This window comes from Myiozetetes cayanensis, unplaced genomic scaffold, assembly GCF_022539395.1.
Source record: "Myiozetetes cayanensis isolate MyiCay16 unplaced genomic scaffold, myiCay2020 scf5-8, whole genome shotgun sequence".
NCBI lineage: Eukaryota > Metazoa > Chordata > Aves > Passeriformes > Tyrannidae > Myiozetetes > Myiozetetes cayanensis.
Window position 1 is genome coordinate 105441095 of NW_026087742.1, and position 23024 is coordinate 105464118.

The 23024-nt window shown below is 34.9% G+C and overlaps 1 protein-coding gene across 3 annotated transcripts in view; it reads left to right on the top strand.

Annotated features, from left to right (window-relative positions):
• IL1RAPL1 (interleukin 1 receptor accessory protein like 1) overlaps window positions 1–23024 on the top strand; it is a 706285-nt gene that overhangs the window by 214388 nt on the left and 468873 nt on the right. The gene's annotated exons all lie outside the window — the stretch shown is intronic.

The window sequence follows — 23024 nt, forward strand, 5'->3', positions numbered from 1 at the left end:
TTTTACCAGCCCAAGTTTGTCTATTTTCAAATTTCATAAACTTTGGAAAATGATAATCCAAACACTATTCGTGATGGAAAGAGGAAGAGATGAAAAGATCTTACTGCAGTGTTGCAATGTTTTGGCACTCCGTTGATTTGGGACAGTAGAAGATATTTGAGAGACAAGGACTGATAAAAACTGAACAAACTGAAACTGATGCCAGAAACCTTACTATGGACATTTAGAGGGCAATGAAGACAGGGCAAGATGGCAAGCCTACAGAAATTTGGGGGAAAAAAGCTGTATTGCAAAACCAGTTGTAAGAAATCAATCCAGTGCAAGCTACAGGAGCCTGTGTAAGAAGCTGAAAGATAAGAGGAGGGAGAGAAGGAACTGACTTAGCAAGGGATTAGGCTTTAAATAGGGTTCACAGCTGTAATTTCTACAACGAATTTGTTACTGCTCCCTAAAAACTCATCTGTCTTTGACAACCTACTAAGATATATTGCTCTAAAAGGAATAAGGACTTTCAGATATCTGATAGATATTTTATAGGTATCTGAGAGTTAGACTATCTTTCGTTCCTCTTGTAGAATTCTCTTGTTTGATTCATACAGACCGCAGACTAAATCTGTAATACAGTAGTTTTCTTCTATTTGCTGCAATGAAGCAAAATGTATTTTAAAACCCCCAAATTCTAGAAGAACAAATAAATTTCTTCAACATAATTAGACAGCAGCAATGGAACCTTGAGTTACGGAACCTGTAAGAATAAAAAAATAAGATGTTCAGGTTGCAGAAAGACAACAACCCTGAGAAATAAAGTTTAGTAGCAACAGCTGCCTCTATGGAAATGACAGAAAATAACTTTCTTTGGAAAGAAAGGTTACTTTATCAGTACTATGAATACTTACATTTTGTGGAAAGAATACCAGTCACCTACTATGTTTGCTGCTAAGACCAGTACTCCTACCAATACTAACTTGGTGCTTAGGTCCTTGAACATGTTCCCTCTAAAATCTGAACTGTATAATTTAATATCTGCCTTTTCAAGTAACATTTTGATGAAACACTATTTCTTGATGTAAAACAATCTCTTTTTCTTGGATAAACAAGGATGAATCTTTCGTTTCAAACTCTTGTTCACCACCTTCTTAGTCACCCATTTACAAATTCACGTTGCTAGATATGTTTGTAAATATGCAGTCAGAATATAGTGATGTAATTTGAAACATGTTTTTAAAAAATGGATGTCCTGTTTTAAAAGATATGTTTCTTTATGCTTATGTTTTTACTGTAAAGTTAATTAATGTTCTTAAGGATAATCAAGAGAATCAAATTGTGTTATACTGAACCTAATTAGTACTGGTTGGATGTCCTCTCTTTGCTATTAATTCATTGATTAATTAATTATTTTAAGAACAGTTTGGACCTGGGGCATGGAGATTTTGTAAAAAACTTATTTTGCAAAATATTGGAAAAATATTTATGGACTGTTTGTTGGTAGAGAAAGTTGCATTTTTAAGTGAAACAAACCAGAATGTTTTAATTCCTCACATTCTAACTGTTGAACAAACCCAGCTCCCTCAGCCTGTCTTCACTGGAGACGTGCTCCAACCTTCTGATGTGACCATCCAGCCACTTCCTCATCCCCTGAACAGTCCACCCATCAAATCCATCTCTCTCCAACTCAGAGGGAAGGATTTTGTGGTGGACTATGTCAAAGGCCTCTACAGAGTCCTGATAGATGACATCTCTAGACCTTCTCTTGTCCACTGATGTAGTCACTTCATCACAGAGGCCATTAGATTGGTCAGGCAGGACTGTCCGTGTGCTGTATCATAGGTTCCAGAAGTATCTGCTCCGTTATATTTGTGTAGTAGACTCCAAACATTGATTTCCCCTTGTTGCCTTGGTCTCTGACTCTTACCTATAAGTTTTCAACCTTCTCATGACTGTTCCTCAGAATATTCTTTTATCTATTTCTTGGTGTAGGATGCAACTTTAGTATTTCAAGAGGTCTAACATATCTAAAGTCTAAAGTAAATCTAGAATAAGCGCATGGAAGACAAATTTTTAACACAACATTTATCAGTAAGATTCTCTTGACAGTTTTCTTAAGTGAGAAATTGCATGTGGGAGAAAAGAAATCTTTGACAATGATCCTTGAGGGCCATGGGGCTTTTTGTTGTTAATATTACTTTAAAAATTAGGTACAATTTTCTAGGTCCCACAGTCCCAGGTCAGTTCTGGCAGTGATGCAGCTGGGTTGCCTTTGCTGTCAGGATGTAAATGGAGGAGCTGGATGTAAGCTGGTCTCCCTGCTCTTGGTTCACGTGAGAATAGAGTGTGAGTGTATGTGCTGAGAGGGTATGGCTAGCAGCTGCATACACCTAACTAAATAAATCATTCTCTTTAGAGAAATGGGGTGAAGAAAAATTATAACATAAACCTTTATGTAGTCTCTTCTCTAAATATATAGTTGGAAAAATACAGAATTATTGCTGCTGTCATGGATATTTTTTGTCAGATTTTAAAGGTTAGGATGATAGGCAAACCATTGACTTTCAGAATGTAATATGTGTTAAATTATATATAATTGCTTGTAGCATACAGTAAAACTATTGAAGGAAAAATTGAAGCCTTTGCTGGTTGCCCCAAAAGCCTATGCTGTTTTTGACTGCAAAGGCATCTTGATATCAGACAAATTGCTCTGAAAATAAAATATTTATCAAAGAAAATTCTTTTCATATAAGGTAAAGCCTGCTTATACAAGAAAGGACTTAACCAAAATAATTTTACAGAATCATGGAGTTTCTGATCCCAACTGCACTAATCCTGATAATTGTTGGCTTTCAATTACTTCAGTGAGTGGTAAATGCACTCATGATTTTAAGAGCTGTACATTTGCCAAATATTATAAATATATAAAAGAGATCTACTGTATCTGGAAGCACAAGTTTTTATTACCAGGCACTTCATCACCTGGACTAACCTAGGCTACTCTCACAGAAAACATGTTCATCCATCTAGGAAACTCTCTGAAGACAGCTGAAAACTCTGATATAGCAAGTGGGAAATATCACCTGTGAATTTAATTATTTTTAAGTTATTTCTCCATTCTAAGTTATTTCACTCATTTTAGATACCAATCCCGGTTTTCCTTGCCATTTTGGCCCTCATTTTTATGGAGAAGACATTATTTGAAAATTCCATAGTTATGAGTACATATTTTCACATGATCTAATGCATACAAATAAAGTTTGGGGATTCTCTTTTTCTTTTTTTTTCTTTTCTTTTTTTTTTTTTTTTTTTGAGTAGCTTGTTTCCATATAATATCGCAAAAGCAAGGATCAGAAGTTAGACAAAAGCAACAGAGAAACAGAACATTTTTGGTGGTTTATAGCAGGGAGTCTTGTAATGGAATTGGATGCTTGGATCCAGACTCATCTGGTTGGTCTTAGAGTTGAAGACACAGTAAAATACTTCTGTTGCACTTGAAATTTTATTTAATCATTTACTTAAATGAATATAAATTTTTTTGTTGTTTAATCAAGTTCGGCTAAGTTCAGCAGTTCATAGATATTCCAAAAAATACTGGAAACGAAAACATATTATTGCCTGAATATGACTTTTTGAAATATTGTTTTAAATAACATCCTACTCAGTCAAATTAACATCTAATAAGAATGATTTACCATTTTTCCTTATACACGATAATAAATAAAAGATGTAGGGAAAGAATAGCAGCATGAAAGGTAATCAAAACTGTTTTAGAACATAAACACACTCCATCACCCAAAAAATAATATCTTCAATTTACGCATGTTGAACAGTTACCTTGAATGTACCAGCTCTTCATGAAAATAGTATATTAGAAATCACCTTTTTCAGTTTTTTTCTGATGTCTCTAATGAACTTCTGAAACTTCAAGCACTGTTGCTCCCCTACTGTGTTTTAACAAAAGTGAAAAATAGTATGACTATCATACCTGTGTATAGCTGATTCATTAGCAGGAAATTTTGCCTTTTGTCTTCAGATCAGGCTCTAATTATTCAAAAAGAAAAAGTTAGTTCCCTCAACAACAGTGGCAAAGGCCTAATGACTTTAAAATAGTTACGCTTTGATGGTAATATTAAGTGCAAGGAAGTTTAACAGAAACTGGCCTTTAGCAAGAGATTCATTGACTATACCCTATTTTGTATCCTATTAAAATAAATTGCTATATCATCTTTTTCCAATATGTAGCACAACAGTTTCAACTACCAAAAAAGAATAAAATAATAGTGTAAAAAATCAGATATGCCATGGTTAAAATTGGACCAGTGGTTCATTTTTACTTTATATCTTCTATATTTTGTATTAAGGAAAATGATTAATTGCTAATATAACTGTAAGTGATTTTAACATCTATCCTAGAGGTATTACAGGTGTTTCAGCCTGTTCTATTTATTAGAGCATTTTGTATTTATCTCTTGAGTATCTTCCTTCAAAAGGGATATCTGCTGCGTTTCTGCATCATATCCAGCATCAATCACTTTGATTAGGGTCTCACTCCACAAAGTGAACAGCTTTTCTTCCATGGCAGCTCCATATGTTTGCTGCAGCTGTTGCAGTTTCCAGGCAGAATGTGACCGTACTCTGTTCAGAGTTTGTGTCCCTGTCAAAGAGGCAGGAAATTATTCCTCTCTGCTTTGATTTGCCTTGAAGTTGAGTGGCTTGAAATGTGTCCTACAGCTAGACTAGAGTTGCCTACAAAAACATACCTGAAATTGCATCTGCGTTATGTTTCATAACTATGACTCCTATCAAGTTTTGGTCCCACAGTACCCTTTGAATACCGGGTCGAAGGAGTTTTATTGCTGGAGAGGTTACTCCAGGGAGGTTTTAACATGGATCCAATGTTAGAAGACTATTATCAGTTGCAGACTAGCTTCATAATAGCTATAAGCAAGAAATATACTGAAATTTATTACTGATTTTATGATTTCTGGATCAGGAAAATATTTCTCTTTTTTTGATTAATATTTTGTTATCTTGCATTTAGGCACTATGTAGAGCTACATAATACAGTACACTGTACTACAGTACAGTAGTTGTACTACCATAGTACACTGAACACAGTGCAAAGAATGTACCAGGTAGGAGATTCATCTCTATTTGCAGAAATACTGTGTATTTCCATGAAGGGCATTTTCAAGATCACCAGGTCACGGTGGTTTAGTTACATCTAAGATGAAACAGAGAACTCAGGTTATTAAAACATGTTAAAACATATGTTAAAACATATATTAAAACATATACGTGTGAATGTGACTCAAACTCCACATGAATAAGGGGAGGTGAATGCACTTGACAGTATTATAAGAACTTTATTCATCCTGAAAACATATATATACTGGTTCAGCAAATAGGCATTGTTGTGTCACTTTTAATTTCTCTTGATTAGCTGTCTGCAAAAATAAATATGCAATGGATCATTACTTTTTTGGTGACCAAGAACACAATTTGACATGTCTTAAATAAGCCTTTAATGAAACCTGCAATAGTGCACATGTTCAGATGACAAGTATTTTAGAAAGCCCCGTGGGTCCATAAACACAGGTTGACAATTAAGGTCCGACACAGATGAATGAATGCAATGTATTCACCATAGAGGTGTGAAAAATGACTTCAATATCAGAGTATCTTACTGCTCATTGATCCTCTACATCTGTGATTGCACATTACTACTCTGGTTTTAGCAATTCCAGTTGTTGGAGAGGCAGGTTGTTCCTGATGCTGCCAAGTACACTGTTTCTCTGTGTGTGACTTCAGGGTGACTGTAGGTATTGAGCGCTCACAGCACAGAATTTTCCTCTTTCCCACCAGGAAAGAAAAGCAGAAAGCACATACAGACTTATCAAACATATGCACCATGGCAGCAATACAGTGAGTCTCACAAGAGCTAGGACTGTTGACAAACTAAAACTAGGTCAATTAAAAATCATTCGCAAAGTACAAAACACCATCTAGAATTTCTAGGTCATCTTCAGATAGTTTTGTTCCCTCCTTCTCACAAAATGAAAATTTTGGCTGAATATGAAAAAAAAAAGTTATCTTTAATTATTTTTCCTTCTCTAATATACAGAAATCAGACATCTAAAATCAGAAGTAGCAGTATTTGGGGTTTGGTTTTCAATTTTCTGAAGAGATGCTTAGCCTTTTCACTGAAGGCAGAAATATTCTATCCTATTTCAAAATCAAAATAACTTTTTGTTGTTTTAATAGAGAGGTTTTCTAAAAAAAAAAAAAATCCTAATTGTTGCAAGAGGATTTTTCCTGAGCTGCTGGAGAGGAATAGGGAAAGTAAATTTATTATCTGTATCAAGATCCTTGTCCAACAAAGCACTTAACTTTAAAGTGTGAATAACACCACAGGTTTCAGAGAAACTTCTGGAGTGTTTAAGTGTTGTTCTGAACGAGGTTATAGAGGGGACATTTTTAATAACTGAATTAGCAGAGGGACATATTTAGCTTTAGTAGGGCTATAAAAATTATCAGTTGTGCTCTCCACTCCTCACCCGCCCCTTTCCCTAGTCATTAAGTGCTAAAGTGAAGGTTCTTGTTGTTTAAGTGTGGAATAGGAAATGGGTGGAAGGAAAACATGTTGAAAGCACTGGAAAGTGGGCAAAGCCCATCTGAGGGTTGGCAAAGCACTGGTGCCCAGTATTACCCTTTGGTTTCAAGGGGCTCTGGTCCTTCAGAAATAATTGCAGTCTGGCAGTGGTATGTCATGTGAAAATCTGATATAATTTCTCATCCCTCAGGGAGGTTAAATGGTTACAGTTTTTGCCAACTGTAACAAATTGTGTGTTGCAGATTCAAATGTTTGAAAGTATCATCCCTCTGCAACTGTGACATAAATGACATTAGGAAATCACACTTTGTGAGTCAGTTGTGGTTATTAGCTTGGACCTCAAACAATTCATGATGCAGGCCCCTTCCCTAACTCAGACTTCAGAGCATTTTTGAAGGAGTAGACCCTATGTATCACTTGTTAGTAGAGAATCAAAGTAGCTGTATGATAAGCATTTTCAGAATGTAAATTATGTTTATTTTGTCTAGAAATCATGAACAGTGAGAAAAACATTGCAATGTGTATTAATATTTCCAGACATCACCATAGAATATAAATCTTGTCTGGTCATTTTTGCCAATTAAAATCAGATTATCTGTATTTTACTCTATATGCTGCTACTTAGGAAAGTTTTAATTTTAGTGAGTCAAAATCTAGTCACAGAGACACAAAAAGAGGAAGGGTTTTCTGTCAGATTTTCTAAAATATCGATAGTCTATGGATGTATATTGAATTCTTATATTTTTATTTTCTTAAATTAAAAAGCAAACAATTCAAAAGTAAATTTATTCTCATTTTACATGTGCACAAAGTCAACAGTCACTCATACTTTTTCAATGAAGTCCTTTAGTTGTACTCACTTGAAGAAGTAGGATGTCATTTTGTAGTAGGTGAGGGTCTTTTAAAGTTTTCCAGACCAGAAAAAAATATATATACTATGGTATAGAACATGTATATATAAACAGATATATACTATACCCCACACAACAGCTAAAGTGGTTCTTCACTGGGATCAAATATCAAATATATTGATTTCTTGATTGTTGTTTACAGAGATCTTTGTACCAAGTATTGTACTTTGAATTAAACAAGCAAAAAATCTAAATTAAGAAAGACAGGAACAATGAGGCAAGACTGCTTCTGGATTAGACATCATAGATCCTAGACTCAGGGGTTGTGGTTACCAGGAGAGCTCCATAGGTCTCAATCCCTTGGATCCTGTATCACTTGATACAGCATCTTGGCAATATTTTATTTCATGTGCTTAAATGAATTCTCAGTAGCTCTAATAAATCCTTTTCTTTTTGGCAGGGAATAATATGATTCCCTAATATTGATTCAGTTCCCTTGAATATTCAATGCAAAATCATTGGAGAGTTGTTAATAGAAGAATTAACATGTACCAAAAAGGAATTGCATCAGGGAGATTATATTTGCTAATAGATTTTTTTTTTCCCTGCTCTGATAAATTTTATTCTTTCTCTATAAATCTTTATTAAATACTGCCAATTCAGCGTCTTTAACCTGATTGTTTCATTTGCATGCTTTGCCTTTGTGATTGGATTACAGTTTGTTGTACCTTACTCTTTATTATTAGCTCTGTGTATGTGTAAGTATACATTATTACTTAACATTCAGTTTACTTTGATCAGTATTTGAGTATAAGGTCTTGCACTAAGGCAACAATAAACAAAATATTTTTTCTGTTTCTGCAAGTCCTTCTGCAAACCTTCAGCTCAGCCTCTGTAACTGTGGAAAAAATTAACTTGCACATGGCATGTTACTGCTGCAATAATTACAGTCAGGTGAAGAAACTGAAAACAGTTTTGACTCATATCTGAATTGGCTATATCACCTTATGGTCAGTTGGTCACATCATTTATGAGCTGATTAAAGACTCCTAAGCTTTTGCATCTCTTGTTGTCACCCACTTCGGCATTAATTAAATTGTTTTCAAAATTATCAATTTGACTGTATATATATATTTTTAAGAGAAAATAAGGAGTCAAAATCAGACTTTTTCGGGGAGAATATTACTAAAACAAGATTAAAGAAAAGTTTGGTTTTAAAATGCTATCAGTTTTGAAAAGTATGGGACACTCAACTATACTAATTGGATGTCTCTTGCATTCCCCCCGCTCATATTACTAATTAAAAAAATAAAAAAAAAAAGTTACAATTTTTTTTTTAGTATTTCACATTTTCAGAACAAGATAATTAGAAACCTATTTGTTCTTTTCCTCCCACTTCTTTGACTTGGATTAGTATTTGACATGGAACAAAACCTTTTTTTATAGTCACTGGGGACTACTGTTTAGAAGTGACTTGCAGAGAACTGTTGGCAAATATAATAGAATATTGCAAAAGTAAAAATCACAAAAAACAGGTTAAAATTTCTACTGTTTCTCCCAGCCAGTTTGTTATAGAGCAGTGATTAGAATCACAGAATCACAGAGTAATTAGGGTTTGAAGGCATCTCTGGAGATCATCAAGTCCAACCTCCAAATCAAAGAAATAAGTCAAATGGCGGAAATATTAAAATAAAATATTTGCAAAGATATTTGAGTCAATGGGTTATAATTATTATCATTAAATATTTTTAAGAATAAGACTTTCTTAACCAAAATAGGTGTGACCTCAAATCTGAGCACACAATCTTAATTTGAAAATTCAAAATAAACTGTTAATTTTATTTGAAGTAGATGATTATTATATGAAGACATTGGTAATTTAATAAAGAATCTTAAAAATATATTAATTTTGATACCCAATTTTCAAACATCTTTCAATATATTCTCAAGGAGGGCAAATTAGCATAGAAAAACAAAGTGTAATAAAAGATTTAAATAGAAAATTAAATTAATTGCTATAGTAGAATGAACTAAGGTGTAGCTTAATAGAAATAAAGTGAAGAACTATAAGGGAGATAAAGAACTGGTTAATCAAGACAATGCAAAGTATTTGTATTAAGAATTATCCAGATAGGGACTAATATGAAATTTTTCAAGGATATTTTCTGAGATTCATCCTCATTAGTATGTTGAATAATGACATTACAGGAAGAACAAGAAATATGCCAATGGGGACTCTGGTAATGTTGAAGAGAACTGGGACATTTCATAGCTAATAATCAGCAAAAAATGATACAATCAAAAAACTCATCAATTAGAGGTGGCAGATCAAGAAAAAGCTCTCATTGAATCAGTGTCTTATGGTTGACCAAACTGCAAATATTATATACCTCTGGAAAAGTCTAGGGCATTGATAGGGCCTCTTTTATAGAACTGTTTATATTCTGGTCTCTGAAGTTAAAAAAGGTAAGAACAGTCTCTTCACAGTTAGCCACAAGAACAAGAAGAGGGGCAGTGGGTTGCACTGGGACAGACTTTATCTCAGTATAAGAAATAAATGTTTACAGCAGGAACAATCAGTCACTGGAACAACCTCCCCAGGGACATAGAATCATAGAATCATAGATAGAATCATAGAATCATAGAATCATAGAATCATAGAATCATAGAATCACAGAATCATAGAATGGTTTGGGTTGGAAGATCATTTAGTTCCCACCTCCCCTGTGGGCAGAGACATTTTCAATTAGACCAGGTTGCTCAGAGCTCTATCCAACCTGGCCTTGGACACCTCCGGGAATGGAACATCCACGACTTCTCTGGGCAACCTATTCCAGTGCCTCAACACCCTCACAGTAAAGAATTTTTTCCTAATGTCTAATCTAAACCCAGCCTTTCAGTCTGAAGCCACTCTCCCTTGTCCTTTCACTACAGGCACCCGTAAATAGTCTTACCCCATTCTCTCCTGTAAGTTTTCTGCAGGTACTAGAAGGCTACAGTTAGGACACCCTGAAGCCTTCTCTTTTCCAGGAATGGTAGAATCTCCATTGCTACTTTCCACATATGTTGCTGATTGCCTTCTTTTAAATCATTTACTCCTAAAAGACAAAACCCATCGGAAATGGCAGGGAAAACTACTCTATTGCTAAGCAATTCTGGTCTTTGTCTTTCTGTTTTGCCTGAAAGCCCTTTTGTATAAATAACTGGGCCCTGAAAAATGTTTGGACAAACTAAAAGAATGGGTCTGATTTTCTAGTTTAATCTCAAATAAATTTCTGAGCCTAATCAGTGAGTCATGTGGCATTAAGATGGATGGTAGTTTGTTTGTTTGCTTGTTTTTAAAGAGTCTTCTTGAGTATCTCTTTTTAGATCATTTACTCATGTTTCTGGAAGGAAAAATATTCATTGCAGGTCATGTGAAGAGGAAGTACTTGGAATTCCTTGCAGACCTGATCTCAGAATTATGCCTGAAAATCAGCTCTGGATTTAAATAACAAAGCTGTAAAGTCTGTTGTCTTCAGATACGACTATGGCAAGCTGGTGAATGTTTAACAGTTTGCTACAAAACCTGTGAGATTAAGCAGCATCATTATGTCTAGCCTTCTGTATTGACTCCCGATGAGTGACTGTCTACGAGAAGTAAGCAAATACAAATCTGAATATTGATGCTGTCTAGGCAGAGCCATTTTGCAAAATGAGAACCAAAAATAATTCAGTCTGAGGCTGCTAACCTTAGAGATAATTTCTGTTCAGAAATATTAAAGTTTAGGGAAGATATTAAGGAACAGTTCATTTTTAACTTTTTCTAGTACAGAGCAATAAACAACCTGACAAAGAAAATGGGTTTTCCAGCCAAACTAGAAACATGGATTTGTACAATCACTGATTGGAAAAGCCATCTGTACTATCTATAACTTTGTGTCATTCACTATTGATAAAACTCTTTGTGACATATAAAAGATTGATGTGACTGAGAAAACCTTCATCATAATATTTCAATGTGGTGTATATTCTGTTAGTGTTCTTTCTTCTTTAAACTCATCACTTTGGTGATGAGTTAAGAGTCTTTAGGATAGAAAGAACAGCAAAAAAATCCCAGCCCTAACATCTTGTGCATACCTTTACTAAAACCAGTGAGTATTTTTTGAGTGTAGTTTGTACCTATTATTTTGAGTTTATGAGCAATGAAATCAATGTACATTGTTGTAAAAAAACTTACCATTTTTAGGGAAAAAGAAAAAAACAATCAAATCCATCTCATTGTCATATTATAAAAATAGTTTAAAAGTATAAAAACGAAAAAACACCAAACTTTTAAACAATATTAAAATTACACATTTAAGGCAAAAAAAATCCCTTTGAATATTATTGAAAAAAATGTCTTTCATTCAGAAAATTACTTTAAATCCTGTCTGAACTAATATTGTTTCTTTCTTTTTTTTATTTCCTCTCCATTTAGAGATGCCTATCATACACATTTTTAAAGGGGTTATATATACATCATTATATATATGTAGGTGCACCCACACAAATGCACACATACTCCTACATATTTTTAAAGGACCAGACACTGTTCCTTCCAAGTTACTATTGCTAAGCAACCAGTTCTTTCTGCCTGCTGTTCTAATGAAAAATGTACTTATTAGAGCTGCATGAAATCTCCTGAGAAGTCCTTGTGGTCAGTCTTGGAGGGCTTCAGTCAAAGGCTTTTTAAGAATAATTGATAGCCCATCGTTTGTATCCTAAACAATGGTTCAACGAGCTCTCTGCACCTACCTCTTGGTAATTTTAATGACTGCCCAAATATTCTCGAATGGCTTTTTTATCAGCAGAGTGATCTATGTTCTTTTGATAGTGTAAATGGGTTGATTGACTTTATTGTATATAGATATATATAGTGTGTAATACAAACTCACTGTATTATCTAGAGAGTCACTACAAATATACGATTGTTAGAAAAACACATTTGCCTATTCCCCTTGCACTTTTAATTATTTTTTAAATTTTTTTTAGTATTATATAAACTGTTTCAGCTGTTCATGGTCATAGACCTTCTCCAAAAAAGACTGAGCCAACCAAAAATTAAAGTAATAGAAACAAAAGGTTTATAGTAACTGTGAAATTTTTGTTAAAGTTTTCTTTGAAGTCTGTTAATTCCTTGGCTCACGCATATGTGGGAGTCCCTTCCAGAAATACAGTATTTTTTAAGAAATATATAAATATGTAATTTGCTAAAGCAGATTTAAACCATGAAAATTTGGAAGTCTACAAAAAATCAAATAAAAATTTAAACACCCACACACATACTTTCAATATGTTTACTTACTAAGTTTTTATTTTGTCTATTTACAGGAATTCTGATTGTTTAGGTAATACTAATTAATGCAGAAGCATCCAAAAAGTTTCTGTAAAGTGTTGATAACTCATGCTTGTTTTTATTACACCAAGAGGAAAAAAATAAGCCCTTTTCCTATGGACTACAGACCACAAGCCACATTAACACTACTCTCTATGATGAAAGTCCTATTCAGTTGCTATTAAAATAAGTGGTACTTCATACAAATAAATTAAAAAACCAAAAATATATTAAATATATCTTATGGGGACTATATTCTCAGGGTTTATATCAGAAAAATCCCACCTATTACTCCTAAGAAGTCCTGTTAGCTGCCTCATAGTTACAGCTGTACTTTAGGGTAGTTTGTTTTCCTCTGGAAAACATTTGAATCAGATGACTAAGAAAGTGCCAGAAAATGCCTAGACATACCACAGAGCTCGAAAGATTCAGACTGACTAAAAACCAAAAGTGTTTAGGAGAACCTCCGTATAAATCTTTTGAATACTACAGGAAAAGGTAAATAAGTGGTAGAGTAACAAGAATAGGAAAAAGCCCCCCCATTATTCTTAAAAATACAGGGCCAATATCATCTATCTTGGAAATTTAGGCTCAAAAAATCAGCTCTTAAAAGTTGTCATGTCTCCTTGGCTTCTTCAGTGAGACCTGCATTTAGACTCTAGATCTGAGGCAGTAGTTTTTAAAATTCGTAATCCTTCACAGTGGTCCGATTACAAATCCTCAGTTATCTCTGCACTATGTTCACTGACTCTTCCTGGTCTGTCATAAGGCACCTATTTAGTTGTTCTACACGGGGTTTCTCAGGTCCCATGCAGCCCTGATCAGCTTTTGCTGCCAGAGTAGTTTCCACACAGCAAGTTTTAATTAGGAGATGTTTACATCCTAAACTTTTCAAACTGGAATCATTTTCCCGGTAACATCTCTTTGTGGTAGATGATAAGAATTTAGAAAAATGAACATTCCTGGTGTATGAACTACTGTGCCCTGTGCTGTGACCTCCACTGAGCCATTCTGGGATGGAGAATAAGCCATTTAGTGACTGTGGTTGAAATGCTGAATGTCTCCAGTTTCTCTGTAAAAAAGAGAATACAGATTACTTACCTGTTGTTGTTTAGTGTATTCAGAACTCCGGACTAAAATGTACTGTACAAGTAAAAGTGTTACTATCACTGCATGTATAATGGATTCACCAGCACTGCACATAAAATGGAAAGACACAGTAGCAATTTCAAAGGAAGGTAGTGCTTTTATTATGCTTTTAGGAGATCAGGGCTTCCAATTTTCTAAGTGCTAGCATGCTGTGTTGTCCACGTCATCACCTATTACTAAAAAAAAAAAAAATAAAAACTGCACTATACTACACATTAGTAACAGTTTTAGCTGCAATTCAAAAACTACCTGTTTCTTGGATGAAAATCAGAAAAGCTACTCTAGTGGCAATAAGTAAATACTTAGGATTTACTTAGATTTAAATACTTGGGATTTTTTCACAATATTAACTTCAGTATCCATGCTACTTTAGCTGTTTCCATGTCAAGAAAACAACCTATTTTTATAAGCAACATGTAAGATTTTTTGAAAATACAAATTCCAGTATACCTTTCTTTAAAATAATTTTAAAAATATTCTTTTGCTTGTTTCTTGATTAAAACAAAGATATATCTGAAATTTGTTGTATATTATGTTTTCTATCAACTTAGAAACTTACAGATTTACGAATTTTAGAGTACACCACAGTACAGTATACTGCAATAGTTGCACTGCATTGAAAATGAGAAAGCATATATTCTACTGTTTCTAGTGTTGTTTTTTGGGGGGTTTTTTTGGTGGTTTTTTTTTGGGTTTTTTTTTTTTTTTCTATTAAAGAACAGTGCCAAACAGTGTGTGTGTATGAGGGGAGGGAGGAGAGGATGTCGTCCTGAGGTTGCCAGGATGTGTACAGTAATTTACTTTTTAAATAATGCTTTATGTAAATACAGGTAATTTTCTTCAGTCATTTAGCCATTATCCTTAGCTATGTAACGTTATATTTCTTATATCAATTGAAGTGGTTAGCTGGAAGAATAAGAATATCTTTGGACTTTGAAACAATCATACCTGCTGCTTATTTGTAAGAGGTTTAGTGTTAGCTAAGGCTTTGTCTGAAGAAAGCATCAAAAACTGTTGTTACAGTGACAAAGAAAAATGCAGGCAAAAAGGAAAATGTTCATTTTCAGTAGCTAGAGAACTCAGTTATTTTTAGGCTATTGGAACGATAAAAGTACTGTATAAACTTCTGAGGTTTCCTGAAGTTTGTATTTAACAAATTTAAGCATTGCTACTTATTTAATTTATAATTAATTGATCTAATTTTAATTGTGACTTCCTTTATGTCTATTTAGTCTTTTTTTATATCATATAAGTATTTGATATACTGCAAAGCACAGAATCCCTCTCAAATCTCCACGTTACTGAAATGGCAATATGTACTGCTTTTCAGTTCAGGGGATGCAACAAATGCAGGGAACAACATATTGTATATAAATAATTACATATTTTTGCTTCCTGAGGATTCTGATGTTGCTAACCATATTGCAGCAGGTTATACAGGTCGCTTAATCCACCACTGAAATGCAAAGTGGCAGCTGCTCAGGAACACAAAGCAAAATTTTGTTTCTTGCACTGCCAAGCAGAGAGTACTGCATTCAGCTGAGAATGCAAGGGGAGCTAGGAAAACAGGAGGTAATTACGGGGGATATCTCCGGAATAACACTTTTAATCCTATGAAAAGTGTTATGGGATACTTAGTGACCCACATGGCTAAAGTGCCCATCACACCTTTCTCCCAGATAGAAGTATTTTCGTCAATGTAGCTGTTTGAACAGGGTTCTTTTTGTGAACTCAAGCTAAAAGCTGTGTCTTCTGTGAATTTAGATTGCATCTTGGCCTTTATATCTTCACAAACCCATGAAATCCATCCAGGAACCTATAAAATTTATCTTGACTTTGGACATACAGCGAGAATATATAAATTGGTTATAAGGTAATACTGCTTTAGGTTTGAAATTCCATTAGGATTTGTCTACATTAATGCAATTGTGAAAGTTAACCCAAATTGACTGAAGTTGTGAATTCAGAGCATCATTAATTAAAGTAGATTAGTGAATTCACATCCTGAATAAATTAAATTAAACTGAATGCAAGCCCTTTTTAATTCTGCATGAGAGTGTCCAAGCAGAAGTTTAATGCAGTTTAACTAATCCATTTTTAAAGTTAATTCTGATTGATCTTGATGGGTGTCCATGAAAACAAGACATGCAAAGGTGGCTTTCTTTGCGTGGGTGAATGCATACAGAATCTCAAAGCAATAGAATCAAATAAACAAAATACAGGTTCATTTTACACTTTCCATTTCATGAAGTTTACTGATTCAACATTGACATAGATATGGTCAAGATAAAAGATGTCCATGTTTCCAGATATACTAGGCTTCTAAGAATAACGAACTTTTAAGTTCAAACTCTGTGTAGGAAAACATTATTCACCTCTGTGTGTAGATCAATCTCACTAAGCTTCCTACTCCCTCTAATAGGTGTGTTAGTCTACAGAGTAAAAGCCCATGCAGAGAACCTTAAACAAGGTAGCACTGTACACACTAAAAAAAAACAACCCAAACCAACTTGAACAGTGTATTATACACACACTGTTCCTTGCATAAGGCATAATCTGTCCTCAGTTCTGCAGCTACATCTTCAAATGAGCTGGGGAGAATTAGAGGTGATAAAAAGTTGAGGTTTAAGGACAAAATAGATTGCAAGACTGTTTATAGCCTGTTTATTTTTTAATTTTCCATTTAATTTGCAATATATTTTCCCTTTCCAGCTTTTACTGCTGAAAAATTTCCTTTGTTGTGCAAATTGTAAGTCATATTTCCAGTCCAATTGGAAATACACTTCCATTTCCTTGCTATAAATGGTCCTTCATACTTATGTGGTGACATACACAAATTCTTTTTGTTGCAGTTTCTACTTTCTGAATAATATTAATTATTATTCATGATAATAATTATCTTTTTGTTCAGAACATTTTTTCAGCTGGAAAAAAAAATACTGAGGAAGCAAACCTCATATCCTGCACAGTTAAACTAGTCAAAACATGTGGAGTTTAGAGAGGAATGAATGATTTATTTGGTTTGAATATTTTCTGCTAATCTTAAATTCATCATTTCTCTCTGCTGCAACACCTTGCAGCAATGAAATGATGGACACAAGAAATTTACTCTGAATGATTGGAAGTTTGAGCTAAAAATATGGACCATTTAATGTAAAAATGGAATATTGTCATATGCAAATTGATAAACTGCCAAAAATAGAGTGAGAGAAGGAACACTTTGATTCCTAGGCAGAATGTTAATATGCTGTACATTTGGATCACTTAATCATTAAAAATAACAGCAATGTGTAATGTGGAAAGTTTAACACTCAAGAGTGTGAACAATGGGAAAGGTCAGATATCTAATTACCGAGCTTGTCATTGCCTGAAAGGATTTGTAGGATCAGTATTGGTAAAATCTGTTTTCATATTGATTTTATGACTGGTCCCAGTTTTTCTTTCTGTGTTTGCCAAGTTCCTCACTGGGTATTAAATCATACTTAGACTTCTTAAGAAAAATATAATCTCACAATCCAGGGTTAAAATGTCAGTTAGATAAAAGTGAAAAATTTTTAATACCTTCCTTTTTAATAGAATCAGATAGCATACAAATCAATTTTTAGCCTTTAACCTTTGCAGTGCTTTTGCCTTAGAATTATATAATATAAACTCTATAAGAGAAGAGTTAAGCTTAAGTGAAATTCTGAAGTTTCACCTGGTAGTTCTCAATACTGAAATTTTAGCCATATCAGTCTAATAATGCCATATTTCTGTAATTTTTGGGAAGCAGTCTGGTTCTCTAAGATTGTGTTTCTACTATGTATACTGGGACACTTATCAGCTTCTATCTCCTGCAGCAATGTCTGGGTTGCAGCCTGTTCTCCTGCAGGTGAAACCAGATAACCTACAATCTTTTCTCTGTGCCCTGATTTCTGTGGAAAGTGCACAGAGATGTGTGGGCCAAAGTGGTCACAGCTCGTGGAAGAGTTCAAAATTTTGGAACAACAGGTCTGTCTTTGTTGTACAGGTTTAATAAACCCTTCCTGCCTTCAGTAGGTGACTTTTAGGAGTTTTCGGTCTTACTGTTTCCAGAGCACTGAGAGACTGGGATCTGTAGTGATGAACTGGTTAGGCTAATAAGACTTTTTCTTGTCCTAGGTCTGTGAAGTGTTATGTCAGGGGAAAAGTCATAATAGCTTTCATGCTAAACTTTCAGTCAATAGGAAATGTTGCATACAGAAATCAGAGGTGACATCTTAATGCTTTTTGCTCCTTGAGGAACTTCGGTATAGAACTTGTGAGTGTAGAAATGTGCTGTCCTATTGGGTTATCTCTATTTAGGCACCTAAATTATTTCTTTTAAAAATGGAATTGAGATTATGTGCCCATAATCTCTGTGGGAGATTACTACTGCTTTTCTTTAGTTCTCTGTATCCCTGCTACCACCTGAAGGCTTCTTGGCTCATGGCCCTAACCCACTCTGTCCCCTGCACTGTGAGAGGCTGGAGCCCACACCTGCCCCTCTTTGCTCTGAGCTGGAAGGGCTCATTCACCCATGGTGGGTGATTATGTTTTTTAAAGGCAAGAATGCAAAATATGGTGTGCCAAAGGCAAGATCATCCAAGTTTTCAAGTTTTCACATCAGGAGTCAGTTTTGGAGACTGCAAATGGATTTTATCCAGCAGTTTTAATACACACAATCCAGGCTTGAATGTGTACACTGAATGTTTAAGTATGTGTTGAACTTCTTGTCAAGTTCTTCCCTTTAAGTAAAAATGAATAGTTTTAAATTATCTGCAATATCCTTCAGAGTCATTTAATCTGGTGTAATCTCATATAAAATCTGGGTTTATGTGCACTGTAATATCTCATTAAAGAATGGTTAAAACAAGGACAGCAGCTATTTATTTTTTGAAGCTTTAAGCACATTAGAAAAGGTTAAGCACTTAGTATTATATTGTTCAGCATGACAAGAATTGGTTTTCTCCCTTGCCCTATTTCTGTTTTCACAAAGAGTAAGGAAATAAAAGTTTACAAGAGAAGTTATGTCAAATAGTCCAAAATTATATCAAACCTTGATGGCATATGGAGCCAGAATTTTTCCTAAACAGGAAAACTAAAAATTCCTTAGAGTACTAGGCTAAAATGAAGGCATTACAGCTAATGCTCTATGTACTTTGATAGGTGAGGGCAATGTAACAGCCCTTGTGAGACAATTATTAGGCCAGACCATTTGAAGCAGTTTTGTTGTTGCTCAGTCTTACAAAACAAATTAGATTGCAGCTGCCTAAGGGATCTAGACAATACAAATGTAGTCACATATTTCTCTGTTTTCCCTTTCAGTTCTGACCAAAAAGGCTGCAGATGTACTCAGAGATCTGTTCAGTAATAATTAGATTAGCATGGTAATTGGACTGTAACTCCGTTTATTCATGCAAATGAAGACTAATCCATTTTTCAACCTTTTGTTTGTTTGTTTTTAGCAAATAGAACAGTTTATTTAGTATCACATTTAGTTGACTCTATTTTTTTCCCCTCAGGTGTCAGATTTTTCAATAGGTGAGAAAGTTTCCTGAACCTTAAAGATTATATTGTTGTTTGTGATCGTGGAAATTATTTTAAAAGTTTTATCGTCTTATAAATCACTTTTTTTTTGTTCTTTTTTAAAAGACAGAATACTTCTCAATATGAATGTAGATGTATGTAGTAAAATGTATAAAAATATCACTTTGGGATACTGTATGAGGCAATATCATTTTTCCTTGGAATTTTTTTCATTTTGGCTATTACCTGCTCATCCTGCAGATGTATCTCACATCCCACAGCTAACATTATCTAATTCACTGGGTTTTTCCAATTCTATTTTAGTTTCCTTTTACTTAATCTAAATCAGACATATTGCTTTCCCCATTTCTCTAGTTAACAGAATGTCCTCAGTGGGGTTTACAAAGTCTTATACCTTTTGACTGAAAGGTGATCTGGTAAGTTTTAAAATAAAAGCAAATCACTTCCAGGAAATCCCATTTACTGAGCTGAACTAACAGTACTTCTACAATATGTATCTGCTAATATTTACCTTTTATTTATTTTTCTTTAAATAATTTTCAAATATGTATATAATATGCAGCAAGGGATATTATGTAACAACATATAAAATGACCTGTTAATGCATGAGGAAACATGCAAGCATTGCTTATTTGATGTTTGAAAATTACTTCTTCTCCTTCTTTAAGGTAAGACTTGCAATAAGAGGCCTGATGCTGTGCTACAGTTCCTAATGGATCCTAGTTAAAAAAAGGCAGTCCATGAGGTATTGGATTAAACTACTATTTAAGGGAGCTGTAAAAAAAAAGAGAAAGAAGAGAATAATTTACATCCCTTCAGATGTTGTGCAGCTCTGGGTCTCTACAGTCAGTGTGCAAATCCTGTCCAGGATTCAGAATGTTGTGGTCTTCGGACTTTGGATAGTATTTTCTTAGACATACAGCTGAGATAAGGGCAAGGCTTGACGTCATTTGACTGACCATGTTCTTCATGATTAGTCAAATATTTTATCCAAAAACTGCTTGGGTCAACTGCTCTGTGGATCACAACTCTGCCATGTACAATGATCTTCCAGGTGCAATCACTATGTGTGCCTCTCTTGTAAGTGTATTTTAGTCCTGAGATTCAACACTAATAGTCCTTATTAAATTTGTTGATGTTAAAGTTTTTGTCCCTGCCCAGCAGTGATGTAACATATTTAACACTGGGAACAAGAAATATATAATAAGTTATATAAGGAAACCCAAATATGAGGGTTAGTTTCATTGAATACAACTTGAAATGGCCTTGGGAGGGGGAGACTTTTTTCCTTTTTGCATTTATGATTAGTTATCAAGTGAGAAAAAGTAAAAAGACAGAGAAGATGATTACCTATTTAAATCTTAATCAGTAAGGTTGGATGTACATTTTACTCTATTTAAATGTTATATATTTTGTCTAACCCTGCAGTTCATGAGATTCCGATCTGAATTCCTTCTCAACTTTGTTAGTATGTAGTTATCAGTAATCTTCTATGAAGATAAATATGGGCATTTTTCCTCAGTTGACATGCATATCTATTTTCACACACACACACACACATGTTTCAACTCCAGTTGAATGAAAATGATTTTCAGATTTTGCATTACCACCTTCAACACATGAAGGACAGAAAAGAAAACCCATCTGACAATAAAATCTTGGATCCTTGTACCTTTGAGGGTAGGAAGACTGAATGGAAGGTACTTGGTTTTTTCTCTAAAGTTTATGTTTGGATAAATGCATAGGCTGTAAAACCCACATGCCTTCAAACTGCAAATACAGAATTCTTGCACATGCAATGCAAACAAATACTTGAAGTTGTAAAAATAGCAGAAACTACAGGAAGAACTGCAGGATAGAATTTAGTTGGCAAAGTGGAAGAGGTTCATGTGTTGTAGAAGAACATCATTTGTGCAAAGTGTGTTCTGCGGGTGGAGAAACACAGTCTGTCTTCACTACAACACTGTGACACAGTTTGATTGCCAACTGGGAGAAGTGTTGATAAAGTTTGTAAGATATTTATTTCTAGCACTGTTGAAACAGAGTTGGACATTTAGTCTGTGGTATCTGTGGTAGCTGTGGTATAAACTTAGCTATAGCCTTGCCCTTTTGAAAAGGTCAGGTACAACATTTCCTAAGGTGCTGGGCAAACTTGCAGAGCAAAAAAGGGCAAAGAAGAAAGTATTCAGAGGGAATGTGGGATGCACAACCAGAAACCATATGGCAGCATGGTTTTGTGGCCAAGTTAAAATAGGGGAAAGAGGCATAAACACAGTAGTCTGATGATGAGTACTTTTGATCTCAAGCAGTGGAAGATAGCATAACCTCTATTGTCAAAAACAGAAGAATGGAATTATTTTCAGAATTCAAACTTCGTAATCCCCTATCTCAGTGGTATAGGTAACCTGGCAAAGGATAAGAGAATAAGCGAGTAAACACACAATGCCCACCCCTCATCCCCAGTTTCCTGCTTGTAGGAAGTTCATTAAATACAAGTAGGATATATCACTTTGCTATTTGTCAGGGATGTTTGCAATTTTTTAAGTGCAATAATGCCTAGACTAAAACCAGGTTAATGTTTTCCCAACACACTCACTCACATGTAAATCACTACAGATCACTCCCATTTCATGCATCTTGGACATACTCAAACTGGTACTGAATGAGTGGGAACTGTGAGATTTACCAGACATTTAATTGCTATTTCTGTGAGCAGCAAATGAGCCAGTGTTGTGGTTTAACCACAGCCAGAAACTAAGCCCAATGCAGCCACTTGTTCACTCCTCCCTGGTGTGATGGGGGAGAGAATCTGAAGAGTAAAATTGAGGAAACGTGGGTTGATATAAAGACAGCTTAATAGGTGAAGCAAAAGCCATGTATGCATGGAAAGAAAAGCAAGGAATTCATTCACCAGTTTGCATGGCCAGGCAGGTGTTCAGCTGTCTCCAGGAGAGCAGTGCTCTACAATATGTAATGGTGACCTGGCAAGACAGACACATCACTCTGAATGTTCCCCCATTCCTCCTTCTACACCCAGCTCTATATGCTGAGCATGGTGCCATGTGGTATGGAATATCCCTTTGGTCAGTTGGGGTCAGCTGTCCCTGCTCTGTCCCCTCCCGACTTCTTGTGCATCCCCACCCCTCTCACTGGAAGGGGATGTGAGGGGCAGAAAATGCCTTGACATTGTGCCAAGTGCTGCTCAGCAATAGCTGAAATATCCATGTGTTTTAAACACTGCTTCCAGCAGAAATCCTAACTATAGACCTGTACTAGCTACTATGAAGAAAATTAACTCTATCCCAGCCAAAAGCAGCACAGCCAGCATCAGAGTTAGCTGTTCTTCTAAATGCCTTAAACAGTTAAACAGGCTTTTATGCACTTTACAAAGCAGGGAGAAATTGAAGTCCAGGCTTACAGCTTAGTAGAGCTGAGGTGAATACATGTGTGTGTGTGTGTGTGTGTGTGTGTGTGTGTGTGTGTATACACGTTTTATCACCAGTGAAAACACTTAATATCT